The following is a 6,881-nucleotide window of genomic DNA, read 5'->3' on the forward strand; positions in this document are numbered from 1 at the left end:
TTATCTAGTGAGTAGGCAGAAAGTCAATATAATAATCCCCTGGGGAAAACTTTATAAGCAATCAGAAAAACCAGTGGAACTTTGATTTGACATTTCTAGAAACCTGAGGAAAATCTAGGGAGACTGGAAAAGTAGAGGGCTGATGGGGAACCTGATGCCATCTGTGGCCATTCCATTCTAACATAACGCTACAGAACTAAAACCAAGTCATGTTTTTATCCCGTTGAGATCAGCTGGGCACACTGCGATCTTTTGATTTTGTCTAGAAACCTGTCACTTCAGGATAATTTCTGAAGACAAAGTCTGTTTCCCGTTTGGTAGGTGACCTGTTTAATGTTTTCCCTGTGTCTGGGAACTCCTTAGTGTAATTAGCGACCTTTGAACTCCACAACTAATCCTGAGCTATTTTGTATTCCCTACTCATCTTTAAGGCTGGACCTTTCTTTTCTTCAGAGTCCGCTGCCACAATTAAAGAAGAAACAGCTGCATTTCAAAGGGATTCCGATTCCAGAAGCTTAATCGTGATTGACATGTTCTTATTCTAAGCTATAAGACACTCTAAGAGTCCTTTCTTGGGTTAAAACTTCAATCATTTTCTAAAAAATTATCTCACTATGGATTTTATTCATTTCTTTGATAACTATTCTTTGCATTTTTTAACTTGAAAGATGCTTTGCGTTTGCGGTGAATATGAGCACCTACTTCCAGTTAAAGATGTGGGTGGTGTCAGACCTACTCGAGATGCAAAATTGCTAAATTCCCTTTCAGTGCCTAAATATGATTAGGAAATCTGATGTCTATCCTATGGATAATTATACTTCAGTAGACCCAAAAGGTACAGAAAGTGTTAAATTTCTGAAAATGGTCTCCAGAAAAAATGGTTCATAATTTTGGTAAAACCCTTCTTTTCTTCATTTGTTACTAAACAATATTTTTAAAACTTTTTAAAGCCAGCAATACCCTTACAGTGTAAGGCAGTACCCTTACACTAGTGGGCATTTTTTACTTTTTCAATAATTGGTTCAAATGTCAAGATTGAAGTAAATAGCCTTGTTGGGAATTCTTAGGAGAATTATTTGTTTAAAAAAAATTTTTTTCATTAAAATTAGTCTGTCTCATAAAATTTAATTTTTTCACACCAACTCAATATAAAGACTTAAAATTATTGTGCTTTTTACATTGTATGATTTAAGATCTTTCAAAGCACAACTTTATACATAGTAACAACTGCTCACATTTCCTTGTGTTCTTTTTTTAGTATTTCAAACTGCTTTATTGACCTTCGTAGACTCCTGCAGCACCCCAGAGACGCAGGGAGGGCGAGTCACCATCCAGAGCCTCTGTGGCGACTGCTGCCACAGCAGAATGGTTGTTTCTAAGACAAAGGTCAGAAAAGGGATGTTAATAAACAGTCCTCAGGTTTAAGGGACTTTTTTAGGATTACATCTTAAATTCCAACAAATCAGATTTAGGAGTTACTGAAAGTGAAATTGATCCATCCCTCATCCAAACTTTGCAATACTTTCCTGTTCTGACATCATTTAGATAGTTAGCTGTATTATCAGATTAGAAACCATTGTACCGGGCTGCTGAAAGGAAAAGGAGGCAAAAAGCTAAACATGGGATGAATTCTGAACCTTTTAACCTGGCTGAAGTACGTTGGTCCCTGTTATGCAAATACCTTCAATCCTCTGCTAAGTTCAGTGGAAATAATTTTCTTGAATGACAGGTTTATTCAGCAAGGATTCAGTTGGTGATTAATCCCCCTTTGATCTAGGGTATTTCACTTAACTACCAGTTACCTCGTTCTGACAAAGTGCAACTGAGATTAGGGAGATCACTAGAACACTACCAGGGTGTGCGTTTATTCTCTCTAACCTTTTAAAGCAAGGGCCAAGAATGCAATTTATTTTCAGTATTTGAAGATGTAAAGTCCTGTCTGCTAAGTTAGAAAGTCAATTGAATACCAAATGAAGTTTATTTCTTACGTAATAGAACAAACATTTCTTTTTGCTTTGCCTAACAATGATTTTAGGAAACATAGGCTTTGAAGAAAGAAGAAACAAAGACTACATTCTAAGTCTATCTTCTGGTTTTGTTTCATGTACTGGACTGTATGCTTACTGGCCCTGAGATAACCCCAAAATTAAAGCAGTGGCTACAACTTCTGTTTTATTAAACTACAAGATTTTTCCCCACCCTCCCCCATTAAAAAATGTCATGCTATGTGGTAAAGAAATCCCATTGGGGAAAACATATTCTAATACACAATTATTCGTCTTAAGACTTCTGATCCCAAAGCTTTGTTTGTTAACTTTGTCCTTTTTTGAGGAAAAGGAGCTTGTTATGTTCCTATTATAAGAATAATTGCATTCATTTTTAGAATGAAGACTTTTTTCATAAAGAAAGGTAAATGATGCCTTACAAAAATACTTCAGAGTAATTATTTTAAATTATCAAAATAACCATTTTCCAGAGTATTGCATACTACTTTTTCTGCCTTTTTCTCATTTAACTGGGTACCACTTCCATAATTTTAAACTTTGAAATATTATATGGAGTTTTGCACAGTATTATAAGAATAAATTTTAAGAAGTGTTTCATGCTAGGTTTCTCAAAGAATTCTCTTTTAAACCATTGTTAATATCAATGTCAGTATTTATCTTGCAAGATGTCAAATTTAGGAATTTATTCCTCAAGTATATTTCAAACCCTTAAAAAAAGAAACTGATTTGTAACAAAATTTGTTTTTAAATATTAAATTAATAATAATTAATTTTATTATTATAGACAAAGCATTTTTAAGTGCTTTATAGTTCATTATTCTAGTAGCAGTTTGCAGTACAAGTTATTTAGATAATTTTTTTATTTTCATTTTTTGGCTCAAACTGTTTGTGATCCAATTTCTAAATTGAAACAATGACTCAAAGAAGTGCCTGTCTAAGTTATATTGGTGCCAAACCAGCCTCTCTAGTTTCAGTTTAGTAACCAAACTGTTTCTAAGATCTTTGATAGCAAGTTACTCAACCACAGCAAACTTGAGGATCAGAAAAAGTCTAAGATGGAAAGCAGGATCCCTTGGCTCTATTGCTAAGAAACTAGTATTTTTAATAATTACTCTATGCAGTAAATATTTAATTAATAAAATGTTGCAGTATGTTTTGAAATACTCCATAGAGAAATAATCTATATAAAACATGTATGTACAGATTTGGGGGGTTTTGGGGTGGGAAGATTAACCCTGAGCTAACTACTGCCAATCCTCCTCTTTTTGCTGAGGAAGACTGGCCCTGAGCTAACATCCATGCCCATCTTCCTCTACGTTATATATGGGACGCCTACCAAGGCATGGCTTTTGCCAGCGGTGCCATGTCTGCACCCGGGGTCCGAACCGGTGAACCACGGGCCACTGAGAAGCGGAACATGCGAACTTAACCACTGTGCCACCGAGCTGGCCCCTACTTTGTTTTTTTTTTTTATTTTTGTTTTTGGTATGGAAGATTGGCCCTGAGCTAACATCTGTTGGAAATCTTCCTCTTTTTGCTTGAAAATTAGCCCTGAGCTAACATGTGTGCCAGTCTTCCTCCACTTTGCATGTGGGATACCACCACAGCATGGCTTGATGAGCAATGTGTAGATCCACGCCTGGGATCCAAACCCACAAACCCAGGGCTCCCGGAAGCAGAGCATGCAAACTAACCACTATGCCACCCGGCCGGCCCCCATGTGTATATTTATGTAATAGGTTAGTGTGTCTGACTTGGTGGGTTTCCCTATGAAATACTTCAGTATCATGTCAAAGGAAGACAAATATTTAAAGTCAGATATTCAAATATCTTCCCTCCAAACACAATGTTATTTAATGGTAATGAAGAAATGCATTAAAATGAAAACTGCCGAAGAACTCATGAGATTACTCTTACAAAATAGTTACAACTCTTATGCGCTAAAGGCTTTTCAACTAGCTCCTAATTTTTTTCATCACCTGTTTTATGGCTATGATAATATAGCCTGGAGCAGTGCAATGCCTTGTCTGTATTACTAGTTTACTGCCTTGTAAGCAGGTTACTCTGAGGTCCGGGTTGATTTCTCTAAGGCACTGGCTCATCCCTGTGTAATTGTTGGCAGTGTGGTGTTAATGTATGATGCACGGTATTTACAGATTGATGGATGCCTTGGGATGGAAACCACCTGCTGAATTGTTTCTCCAGTAGGAGTGAAAATTTGTGTATCTTAATAATCCGTTAAACATTTAAAGTCAAACTGTGTGTTTACTTTAACTATCTTCTTTTTAAATAGTAGTTCCTGTAAAAAAGATAATTGTTTAGTTAACACACTACTAATAATAAAAATGAAAAATAAAAAATTATTGTTATCCCTGTTAAAATTTTACTTTTTCTTTCAAGGGACTTGAGTGCCCTCTGCAGGTTTTAAAGAGATAACTAATGACTATATTTTTAAACCTTGTGATTTTTCCCTTTTAGAAGCATAGCCTCCATAAGTGTGATCCATTTTATTTATATTTTTAACTTGGCTGATTTACCAGTGATTGAAGCAAGAGTTTATCTTCTTTGCCAGTTTTACAGTTGTGTTTAGTGTGAAGAATGTAATACCATTGAATTTTCCAAATCACTTAGCTGGGGCTGTTTAAATGTTGGAACTATATACATTGGAACTAATACACATTCTCACAGAAAGGGGATTGAGAAACCATTTAGTTATTTTGAAATTTATTGAAAATGTGGAGAATAACTTGATAATTTTCCGTTACATTTTTAGAGTGTAATGGAATAAGCCTTACTTTTTCAGTATGTGTCATATAAAATTTTAAAATTATGTAAGATTTCTATTTCTTGATCCTGTTGATGAGTGATGTTTGTGTTCAAGCTAAAAAGCAAGCCTTCTTAGAATTTCTTTATTTAAACAGAGTTCGAATTGAACAGATAATGCTGTGGTGTTACTGTTGCATAGATCTAACTAGAAAGAGTATTTCTATTTGAAGAGCAAAAGGCTAAGGTTTCATATCTGAGTCACTCATTTCAGTGTACCCATACTTTCTCAACGGGTATAACAGATTTGTTTCTAAAGGATATAGGAAATCACTTTGCCTATAAAGCTATGGAACTCGAGCACCGGTCGCACTTCTGATTCACTTAAAGCTGCCAGAGAAACTAAATATGATGAGAACAAGAGGAATGACTGGATCAAATTAATAGAAATAGATCTTTTTGCAAGCAACATAATGATCCTGATCGTCAACCTTGAAAAGTAAATTAGAACAAGCAAATTGCTGTTGAAAAATTCTTTCTGCACTCTGCTGTTGCTACTCAGCTAGTCATGGCTCAGCCAGAGGCGAGGAAAAAATGCACTCAGTTTTGCATTAACAAAGGAAACATTATTAAAGTGAATGTTTGCATTGTGTTTCTTGAAGTGTTCAAAGCATATTCGTTGCATCTTCAACCTGCTGTTCTATTACAGTGCATGAGTGATAAAAATAAGTCATTTGTACATTTAAAATAAATGACGTTTAACTTAAGCTTCTGAATTATCTTACTTCAAAATACTTAAGTATCAGACTCGACTTTGTCTTTTAAAGATTTTTGTCTCTAGGAAACGTATCCCATAAAAAAAATTTTAAAGGACTCATTTGCTTAAATATAGCTGCCAATTACTTGCAAATGCTTTATATAACTTTCCTCTCAGAAACTACAATGCATAAAAAATAACAAGCTGAAAATAATCAAACAAAAATGAAAACAATTGTGAAATTACTGAAGTGAGTGTGTAATTGAGTATCTACTATGTGCGTTGGAGAAATAGCTTGGTAATTGGGAGAGTTTTCATGAGCTACAATTATCTTGAACTACTTCCTAAAAACTGAATTGAGAATAGGCAAGACAACAATTGAAAAAAGGCATGCCAATCAGGCATTTTAATAGGTATTATATATATACTGGTAAAATAGGAGGATAGTCAATAATTAAAAATTCAAAAAGAATTTTAGCTTTCGCCTGTCTAAAATGAGCAATTTAATGACTTCTATATTTTAGAAGTAGAAGTCTAGTGTCTAACAGAGATTAAAGTACCATGTTTTACTTGGTCTTTCAGCAGGTGCTATTGAATACAACACAGCCTTCTGCAGTCTCCTAGGGATTGATTAATTTGTGAAGAACTCTTTTCTTAGATTCACCAATAGGACGAGTTGTCAGTCTTCCATAATTCAGCCTAAAAATCTTATCTATCATGATTAGCAAAGATTATTAGCTAATGCTATAGAGGCTCTTGAGAAGCTCTTAGCCAGATATTCTATTATTTACCATTTCTATAATGTACATTTACAGAGCAATATATATTTACTAAAGTGTAGAATTAATAAAATTATTTAAAAGTTATGAATTACTGTATATAAGTTTACATTTAAAATGAATATTTTAACATTTTCTTAAAGAACTTTAATCTTTGTCCATAATCTAAAAAAATTTTTTGAATCTAAAATAAAGCAAACGCCAAGCCTCTAACTCTGCTTTTGCTAAGGGAGTAATCAGAAGGGGGTAGCGACGCTTGTAGCTTGCTAACTGATAGCAGCAAGAGGACTTAACCAATGTTGTTATCAATGGCTTCGTGCCCATGATGTGTATTTCCCTCATATTAAATAGTACATGCCATTTTATTTAATATTAAAGGTCTAAACAAGATTGAACATAGGTTATGACCTGGAATTAAGAACTGCTGAGTAATCTAGTTGAAATGGAGACCTTAAATTAGTCAATAAAAACTCATAATTAATGTTAAACTTTTATTGTGCTCCTGTTATATGCCACTCCAGAGCTAGACACAAAGACAAAGAATAGCACCTGATTTTGAATGGTACATTGTATCTC

The sequence above is a fragment of the Equus przewalskii genome, chromosome 25 (genome assembly GCF_037783145.1).
Source record: "Equus przewalskii isolate Varuska chromosome 25, EquPr2, whole genome shotgun sequence".
NCBI lineage: Eukaryota > Metazoa > Chordata > Mammalia > Perissodactyla > Equidae > Equus > Equus przewalskii.